Raw genomic sequence first — 10,519 nt, 5'->3', positions numbered from 1 at the left:
GTAGGGGGATGTTGCATTTGCAGAGCTTGCTGGTGAGACTGATCGCAGCCTTGCTGGTGAGACAGGGACCCCTGTGCCCTGCCTGGGACCCTCAGAAAAGGGGGGGGGGACCCTATGCACTCCTCAGCTCTTAAGGTGAGCGTGGCAGGGAAGATGGCTGGATGTGTGCCAGGGAGCTGCTCTCACCCACTCTGCTCCTACTCCATGAGTGCAGCATGCCCAGCTCTCCCCTCCTGCCTCCCCAGTCCTGAGCGAGGGGTAAAAACGCAGGGCGGGTGTACAGGCTGTGCCCCCCACACCCCCAGATGACAAGGGTTAATGTGGCTGGACAGCAAGCAGGAGGGAGGGCTAGGCTGCTTGTAAGAACTGAGCTATATTACTCTTTGGAAAAGTTCGCTGTTGCTTAGGGCACACCAGAAAACAAGGGGAATTTTGCCATATAAAGTTCAATTTGCGCGTTTTAGCTCATTCTTCTTCTGCCTTTTGCCCTGCACAAAGTGTAGGGGGGGAAGGAAAAAGAAGAAAGAAAGCACTTTGCAGTGCTCATCCTCTGTACTGGACAGCTTAGGGTTTGCTGCCTTTTGTTCCACCGCTGCATTCCTCAGTGTTACAGCTCTCCAGGCCCTGGTCCTTCGCACTTGCCTCCCTCGGTGCTCATTCATTGCTAGGAATGGGGAAGCTGGAAGCGTGGTGAAGGGAATCTCCAAAATTGCATTGTGCAGCCCTGTGGCTGGCCCAGGCAGCTGTGCACAGGGATGTTACACCTGGAGCCGCAGCAGGATGGCTGGGTGAGTGCTGGGAGATCACTCACCAGCACAAGCACAGGGCTGGCTACCAAAGAGAGCAGGAAACTAAAAGGGATCAGGCGATCCTGGGTGAGGTTTCTGTGCATTTCAAATCACCCCCCCCCCCCCCCTCACTTCTGCATATGCACACACTCCTCCAAAGCCTTATATTCCCCAGGTTTCTTTTTAGATCAGTCAGCTATGCAGCTGCATTGCACGGATTTTGCCACTAGAATGCACCCTTATCTATGGTAAGAGGAGGGAGAGCTGCTTAAAAGCATTAACTCTTTCTTCACCAAAATTTCCCCGCTGAAGGCTTTCTTGTACATTTCAGGTGTTCTTGTTTTACCGCCTTCCTACCCCATGTAGGCTCCATAGTAAAGATCGGCTCCCTCCAGTCCTTTTTTCAACCCCTCTTTTCAAAAAGGAAAGGCACATTTCTCAGCTTTTGCCCCTTTCTTTGAATCAGCAGGTTTTCCAGAGGTTTTATTTGATAATACCCAAATCTCTGCTTAGATCGTAGCTAACTACTGCAAAATAGGCATCCCTAAGGTAAGAAAAGCAACTCCCTTGGATTTCATCTAGAAGCATTTTTTAAATGTTTTTTTCCAGTTGATACTTATGACTTCTACAACATATTAATTGCATTGTGCGGCTGACTTTTGTGGGGGTCTGCTACTGGTCTGACTGGGTGCCTTGCAGAACATAGCACTGGGCAGAGAGAGCACTCCTCACCTGGAAATCTGAAAGCACTTTGCAACAGGGCTTAGCACAGGGGAGAACTGGCTTTCCTTCTTCTCTCCACCGCCCTGTAAGAAAAAGTCCATCCCAAATAATATCTAGTATGGAGACAATGTGAGTACTGGGAGGGGTGGTGGGGAGGTTTCACTCCCTCTGCAACCTGCGGGACGCAGAGTGGTGAGGCATGTAGGGAGCTGCTTCCATCCAGCCCAGCTGCAAGCCCTGGCACAGGAGGCTTGGGCACGGCTGGATGGCTGCGGGGCAGGGATCCTGCAAGGCAGCCCTGGGGAAGCTGCCCTAATTTTAGTCTGTCCGGGAGCTTTCTCCTGGGCTTTCCAGGTGGTGTGAGGTTGTCTTGAGGGCATCTTAGCTTCCCTCCTACACTGAGCTGCAAGGTTCTGCTGGGACTTTCATCCATGAAAGCACACCTGGAAGCGGTGTCAGATTCTCAAACCAGAAGATGTTAAAGCTTTAGTCATGAGATGTGCCCTGATGACAGGTTTTCTGCCAGATTATGAAAGTGGCCTCAACCACGAGGATCCTACCCCTGAGCCCAGCAGTCGGGATGAAGCTGCAGATGAACGCTTGGTACATGCTGTCTGCACTCCTCCCTTTTTGGCATTTTTTTGCTTTTTGGCATTTTTGCTGGTGCTCCAAAAAAAACCTACTACCCAGGAAAAAAAGGCAGCAAAGAGGCAGCAAACAGTTGTTCATGAGCCATAGGAAAGCCTGCAGCTAACAAAGGTCTCATTTCTCCTGCCTTGTTCTCTTCCAAGGGTGGTCACAATAATGCTTTATAAGACATGCTTTCTTATTTTGGGGGAATGAAGAAGGAGAAAAAGCTAAGGTTTCTATTAGCGTCTTCTAATACACTTCATTGCTATAGGCTCCATGTGTTACATATGGCTCTTTGTTGCAAAAAAAAAAAGAGTAGTTATTTGGAAAGCAGTTACCATTCTTTATATTACAGATATGTCACAATTCATTATGACATTCTCTGTAATGTGCAAAAGCACTGGCATTCCTGGGCATGATAAGGAGGATGAAACATATGTTTTAATCACTTTGGGCTAATCTTTGTGTTTTGGGGGCACTTCAAACGTCAATTGAGTTGAGGCAATCTGGAAAGATCGAGAGCTGAATCACAGATACATGACTGAGATATTTTTTTCTTCTCCCCCCAAAACCACTGTCCAGTTTGTGTAGGTCTTGTTAGGAAAATAATGCTTATACAGGAGAATGGTGTTTTTTGGAGTTTGTTTGTTTGTTTCTCTTGTGCAAGTATTAAAAAATACCAACAGGTTGCGAAATCAAGTGCCTCAAGCATCATTATGAAAAGAGCCAATATTTCATCTTTGGAGTAATCCCAGAGGGCACAATGACAAGTGACAAAATTGGAACTGATGGGGCAAGCCTGAGCAAGAAGCACAGAAAAATAAGACAGGCAACAGCAGGCGGTGCAGATACCAATGCGCTGCTTCACTTTGCATGGAGGCTGGGTCGAGAGTCAGGAGTAAAATCTGATTCCTCCCCACAATATTTGTCCTTCCCTTGGATGGTGCCTTCCTCCCCAAGAGGTGCTGGCAGCTTCCCGCTGGGAGCCTTTTCCAGCAGCCTGTGCTGAGTGGTGCTGTAGTAGAGCTAGCGAGGGCTAGGTGGCATACTGGATACATTAGAGAGTCACCTCCAAGGACTTCCTTCCATATCCAGCAAGGGCCAGGCTGAAGGAAATTATCTCTTTGTAGGCAGCTTTCTGTGTCATTAAAAAAACAAAGCAACCGATGCTTCCAGTGAAGACAGCATCAATGTTTTGCTTTTTAACATGCCTCATGGGGGTATCAATTTTAAACCGCATGTAGGAATTGGAGTCTCCCCTCACCAGATCAGTGCCTGGGTGTTCTGGAGGGCTGGGTTGGCTCCATTTCACGTTATCAGGGCTTGGCTGCCAACATTTCCTGAGACGATGGTGGCTGGGGTGCCTCCACCTCCCCATTGCCCACCTGTGCCACCCTGCGAGGAGTGAGGGACATCAGCTCTGGGACCTTTTCATAAGGACCAGAACTGTACTGGATGTTGCTCAGGGGACAAATTCCTCTTGCCTGAGCACAGAGAAAATTAGTTTCTTTTGCTAATGGGAGAAAGACAAATGTTTTGTCATGAGCAGAGGTTCCCTTTTGTGCCTTTGCGGCCATCATGGCTGGTGCAGCAGGCAGAGGCCTGCAGGGCCTGAGTGGGTCCCTTAGCGTGGCTGAGCATCTCCCCTCCTCCCAGTGTGCTTGGGATGTCAGGGAAGCACGGTTCAGCTCTGGGGAGGAGCGTGGCCCTCATCCAGAGGCTCTGGAGGGCCCAGGAGGAATTGCAAAAGCAGCTTTGGTTCCCCCGTCTGTACAACAGGGCTGGTGAGGCTCCTGTGTCGCAGAGGGGCTTGGCTGCATCCACACTGTCACTGCTGGAAGCGGCTGGAGATCTTACTGAGGTGCTCAGTGAGCTCAAAATAGCCCCGTGATTTGCTCGCTATCCACCTCCACCTTCCCCCTCTCCGTGCTGCCCACATTCTTTTTTTGTTATTAATTGTTTTAGATTCAGACAATGCCTCTCCTTTGGCCCCAGGCAGGCGCACTGGCTGAATCACTAAAACACTTTAACACACATCTGCTGAGGCAGCAAAAGTCAGTATCTCTCACCCTCTCTTTTTTTTTTTTTTTTTTTTTTTTTTTTCCTTTTCTCTCCAGTATCACAGTCAAAAGGTGACTGAGGCACAAAGTAGGACTGGAATTGGCTGAAAAGGAAAAGTGCTCCCAGCTGAAGGGCAGAAAACACCTGCATCTAATAAAAACAAACGAGGAACATCATCAATAACCAGAAGAAAAAATGGCATAAATAAAAGAAGTACAAATTCAGATGGTCTCTGGGAAACTTGAACAAATGCCCCAGCCTGCTGTCTTCTGGAGGTATTGTATAATTATTTACCTTGCGGTGCAATGAAATACAGGGGGTTGCCTTGTCTCCTTGGCATAGAGTAAGGCGCTTTAGAAACCTTGTTGTGCAGATGGGTGCCATGGTGATGGGTGGCCATAAATAAATTGGATCATTGCTGTGGTGGGAGGAGGGCACCTCCTAGAAGAAGCAGGTGTTCTCAGAAGGAGTTTCCTTTTGTCCACTGTAAGGCATTGCTGGTTTTTCTGTGAATGTTAGGAATAATGCTTTGGGGAAGAAAACATGCTTGAAGTTGACTGAACAAGCAGAGGTCCTTTATAAGGTGTACTGGGTGTGATGTGGGGCTGTGCTTTGCTTCTGTGATCATGTACTGCCTTGACCTCTAAAGCACTGATAAGCAATGGTTTACCTGGAGGATGTGACTCTTGACTGTAACCATCAGCTCCCTCCAGGCCTGGTGTGTTTAGTCACTCCAGAACCTTTGCATAGTGCCAAAGGAGTTAGTGTGAAAATAACCTCCTATGCTGATGAATTCAAGCTTTTTCATCTTTCAACCATTCCAGATTCTTTCCTGAAGCAAGGTGTGCATGAGCTAAGATGGATTTGGGGTTTTCACTTCCTTTAGCATTGCTACTTTTCTGGAAATATTCCTTTCTGAACAAATATTACCATCAGGAGCACACCATGCCTCTTTTCCATGTAGAGGTTTAATGTTCCTGGTGAGACACTGTAGTGGAAATGCTAAGTCACAGCCTGAACCAGTGATTGAGCACCTGGTGGGAAGGCAGGGCCAACCCAAGGGAGCTCAGGTGCATGCAATGCACCTCACCTGAGTGACTGGAAGGGGTGGAGCCAGGATCCACCCCTTCCCAGACCTCATTTAAGGGTTGGCAGCGGAGGCAGTCATATTTGGCTGGAGATCCCTGTGTACCTGAGGCCTTCTGAAGTTAAGCAGATTCTTTTCTTTATTTCTGTGCCCACAGTTCTTGCATTTGAGCAATTCCTCACTTGCTGCAGTCTGGGACCTTGCTGCTCTGCTGTCACCTGCTATGCTTTCCATCATGTTACAGATGCATAAGTGGATGTCTGGCTGCAACACTGACAGGAGTGGCTGCAGGTGGTTTGGAGGTTTTCTAAAATGAGGAGATGTGACCCCTATAGCCTGACTTGACAGGGAGCTCAGGAATTGGGCTATCTCTTCTCCTGAGTTACTGCAGAAGTTCTTTGGGGACATCCAAAATACTCTGGGATTTGGGGATGGGAAGAACTCCTCAGGCCTTTTTATATCCCTTTTGACTAAGGAAAACTTTCTTTTTTTCTGCCTTCAATTATCACACCTTGATTTCTTGCAGAGCCTTCTAGTGTGTGGTAGAATGTATCTGTTCGGCCTCCTTCATTAGAGTTGTGTCACTTAAAGGACAGTTAAGATCCTTGCCCATTTAATCCAGGCTGTGGCTTAGACCCTTTGCTTTCCTGTTGTGAAAGGGAAATATCCCGTCTCCATTCCATTCCAGACATGCATATGGAGGCTTGTCCATGAAGGTCTGCAGAGTACTGTAAGGTCAGGACCATGTGTAGTGTTTCAGGGACCTGCTGAGACTGTGGGGACAGCAGCTTCTGTGATAGGGACATAGGTTTGTGCCAGATTGAATGGAGACAAGCCCAAACTGGAGGGGCCCAAAAAGCACTGTTTGGATAGATCCTCTTCTTAGCCGCCAATAACTGGCCTGGATGTGGGCTTGTGATTATATCCCTGAAGTAATTCCCTGGACTTCCCCTTGCCCCCACTCTATAATTATTCATAGTTATTTTCTAATGGCTGTCCTGCCACTTGTTTTCTTTCTGGCTTTCTTCTGAGTAATGAAAATACATCAGTGGCCTTTTTCCAAGAACAGTTATTAAAGCAATCGCCCCTGCCTGTCCCCCTCCCCTCATTTAAAGCCTATCAAGCTCCATTGGATTTGTGGCCAGAGTTTGCATCAAATTACTATTTTGGGGTTGCCAAAAAAAGCACAACCAGAAAGTTTTTGGGGAAAAAGGAAAACAAGTGGGAGAGAGAGAAAGTTATAATCTTCCCAGATCACTATTAATTACATTTACAATAACTGCACTGTTCCGGATGGTTACGCTGCTGACAAGCAAGAGGATCAGTTCTTGCAGGGGAACATGTGTGTGCATCTTGCCTTTGCCTTTCCTCTAGAGCAAAACTTGCAGCTGATGCTAGGACACAATGGGACTGGAAGACAATGCATGTGTGCAGGGAATGTGGATGGCAAAACTCACTCCTGTGAATGGGTCCTAGCTCAGCTTGTCAATTCACCATCTCCTTTGAGGCCAAATTTCAATGCCACGTAGTGTTAGCTCATTCCCCTGACAGTCCAGAGTATGACAGAGACTGGATGTAGGATGTAGGACTGTCTAAAAATGTAACCCAGGGCAAAAAAAAAAAGGGACGCCATCATGAGATGAGCCACATTCAGGTCTCCCAGGAGCATGCTCTTGCGTTAATGGGTCTAAGTCACAAACTCAGTGACTCTAAGCAGCCCCTGCAAGTCGCATCATTACTGGTTTATCCAGAAGGGAATGGCAATTAGGGGAAAGATCAGGCCTGTCAAAAGACACAAGGCTCTTCTTCAACCAGCCCCTTTCTCCTGATGCTTCTTTCCCAGGCCACTGGTCTCCTGCAGTGCTGGGATCCCTTGCTCTGCAACTCAAGTTATTATTTCTTTTCCTTGACATTTCCTATGTGAAACCCACCTTTCTTGTCCCAAGACAGAGGTGTGAGGTCGTACATGCTCATCAGAAGCAAAATCTCAAAGACATTAAAATAACACATTTCGACAGCAACCCAATTATCTGCATTTTCAGTGCAGTACTTCAGATCCATCAAGAGCTTTGGATCCCAACTATTCTCACCTGAAATGTGATATATTTCATCCCTTATACCAATACCTTCCCAGAAACTGTGTATCACACAGAGCACTCAGTGAAGAGCACAAACACCCACTTGCCAGTGGGGAAATGTTTTTGTACAACACGCACTTCATCTCCAGCCTGTGAATCCTGACCCTCAAGGGTAAGCTAAAATAATACTGACTCTAGAGCTAAAATTCATAACTCTCCTGGCTGTGACAAATCACAGCCTCAACAAGAGATATTTGTTTTATGGCATATTACAGCTTCCCTTACAATTTACCTGTCCCCAGGGATCCTAAAGGCAATAGTTATCTGTCTGTCTGTCCACCCAGGACCAAAAGCCTTCCCGCTCCCCCTTTTCCAGCATCCTCCTCCGCTCTCCAGTTGCCGGCTCCCTTAACACAGACAGCTGCAGTCATCAAAGCAGAGAGCTGTGTGTGGTGTTTGTAAGCCAAGGACAGATTTCTCTCACGCTCCTGACAAACGACTTACAGCGGTGCTGCCGAACTGTTGCCCCTCTTCTACTATAGTAGCAAAAGCACGTAGGTCAAGAGCCATGGGATCTGCTAGCAGGCTGCTACCCTGACTCCCTCGCCTGGTTAGTGAGAGGAGACATCTTCACCTTGTGAACAAGATCGCCTTTGTCTTGCACTTTGTTTTCCCTAGGAAACATCCTGACTCCGTTTTTTCTGCCCTACTGGCTCTCCCATATGTCCATGAGTGTTGCTCATGGATGACCCAGCAAGAATCTTTGCCACCTTCCCAACCTCATCATTGCTCTCTGACAAATGGCCCTGGGATACACTGGCCCAGCGTGTTGAAGGTGGCCTATAAATCCTTGTTTGAAAACCCATAAATCATTGTTTCAATCAGTATTTAAGAAATACTATACATGTCATATTAAAACATATATATGTATATATATACATATTTATGTTATTTATACGCACTAATATATAAAAGTAAGGCTTATGTATAGAGAGAGAAAGTACGTACATATTTTCCTTTTACAGATGTAGCATGATAGGTTGACAGAGACAGAGGGAAAGGCAGGCATGCCTGTGCCCTGCGTTGATGCTGACTGCTTGGAAAAGCCATCCAGAGGGCAAGCGGAGCATGCAAGTGCTGGAGCCAGCACCCTCATAGGTCTGTGCTGGGAAATGGTTATGATTCCTCCACTTCTGCAGCCTGGGGAAATGCAGTGACTCAACACGCTCATTCTGGTGGGTGACATCTTTGTGTTGTGATGCATGTAACTGCATCAGGAATCAATTGAGCATTCCCCCCGTGCGTCAGGCTGACGGGAACTCACTCAGACCAGAGTCACGCTGCGGCACATGTGACGTCGCGTCTTTGAAGGCACTGCTCACAATGGTTTCGGGAAAGTGCCAGCCAACTGCGTACTGCTTGGTGAGAGGACAGTAATGGAAACAGAGCACGGAAACCAAGCCCTCCTACAAAGGAAATTCCAGGAGATCTTCTCCAGAGTAGTGGGTCTCATGACTCGCTGCGGTGCACGGCCCTTTGGTCACCATCTCGCTGTCTGGAGAAAGTCTGCTGTAAATGATGCCCTCAGACATTGAGCTTCCTCTAGGACAGCTAACTTTTGCATTTCAAACGAGAGCCTGGGGATGAACCAGCATGTGCAAAACAGGCACATGCTGGTTATGGGGATGTGGGCTCAAGAGAAATGTGCACCATCTTGACAGGGTAGACTTAGAGAACATAGCATCATGAAAAGCAGGCAATTTGCAAGAGTTAGGAGGAGGAGCAGAGATTTTCGTTGCCTGCAGCAGGAGAGCCCTTTCATGGTGCTGAAGTACCACATTAGGAAGCTGCACAGAAAATGAGCATCCTGGCAGTGGCACTGACTCTGCAGTCATTCATATACCAGAGTGATGTATTCTTCCTCAGAAGGACAAGAACTTCATCTGTGAACAAAAGCCTGTGCACAAATTTCAGCCAAAGGGAAAAAAAGTTGTGCCTCCCACTTGCCTTCATTTTTATGGCCCATTTGCACTCTTTTTCCAGAGTTTTCAGCAGCCGCCTCAATCTTCCTGCAGAAATCCCTCAGGACTGCCTGATCCAATATAAACTTTACTGCAGCAGCTTTCCCAGGTGACTGGCTCCTATAGCTATTCTCTCTGCTCTAGCTCTGCCTGTATCCACTACTTGCTGCCAAATCCTCGATGTTTTTCTGAGGTCCCCAAGTCTGTGAATAGCAGATGTTGCTTGATTTCCTATCTCTTCCTTTACGCCTTCTTTGTCCGCCTCTTAAAGCTTCAGGCTTTCAAAGAGTGGGCAAACTTTTCCAGCCTTGTACTGTGCATCTGGCAGTCTGCTGGAACCTTCCTAAATCTGAATGTATTTCAAGTGCAGTGGTGCTAGATGTTGGAGGGATCTCACTGAGAGTCCAGCAGGATGAATCTTTCCACCACCTCATCCTTGACTTTGCTCACGCTCTTTCAAATCAGTGTAGTAGCCCATATGCCCTGACAAGCTATGCTTGGAGACTCCATCCCACCTCTCCATGCATACATAAAAGTTGGCTGTCTGGTTGAAGGTGCCCGTTGAGCTTTTTCATGGTTGAAGGTAGACGTGGGGGACCTGAAATGTCTCCAGTCTTGAGAGATTTGGTAGATGTTGTGAAATGCTGTCCTTTCCAGGGTCACTTGACTGGTGACTCTTCCAGCACCTGCAGGGCTAATGCCTTCCTCAGAAACAATCTGCCTTCTGTGCCTTGGACTTCACTGTCCAGCCGCTTGGAAGTCACTTCCAGCAGGCTTGGGAGCACTTTGGCTTCCAGGACCAGGCAGGAGTAGATGGCTGTGATCACCCGGGTAGGGATGCATCCTGCACGGGATGGCTCCAGCTTGTTCCTGCCTGCATCCGTTCCAGCCGATAGACGAGCCAGAAGGGCTGCTCTTGTAGCTGAAAGAGGAGCTGGAGAGTGTAGGCAAAGTTTGGACTCAGGACTTCTGTTCCTAGAGCTTCCTAGAAACAGTACTAACCAAGTGTAATACATGTGGCTGCTGAGTTACCAACCTTAATCTTTTTCCTCTCTACTGTAACCAGTTTCCATAAGCGTTGTGAGGCCAGCTCAGAGAAAAAAAAAGAAAAAAAAAAAAAACAACAACTCT

General features: G+C 47.5%; 1 long non-coding RNA gene across 1 annotated transcript; it reads left to right on the top strand.

Annotated features, from left to right (window-relative positions):
• LOC110400442 lies at positions 929 to 10,281 on the top strand. The gene is made up of 3 exons (XR_002439845.1): positions 929 to 4,002; positions 4,259 to 4,477; positions 8,393 to 10,281. It is a non-coding gene; the product is annotated as an uncharacterized LOC110400442 (long non-coding RNA).

The sequence above is a fragment of the Numida meleagris genome, chromosome 5, assembly GCF_002078875.1.
Source record: "Numida meleagris isolate 19003 breed g44 Domestic line chromosome 5, NumMel1.0, whole genome shotgun sequence".
Taxonomy (NCBI): domain Eukaryota; kingdom Metazoa; phylum Chordata; class Aves; order Galliformes; family Numididae; genus Numida; species Numida meleagris.
The sequence above is the reverse complement of the archived record's forward strand: the minus strand, read 5'-3'. Positions and strand labels throughout refer to the sequence as shown.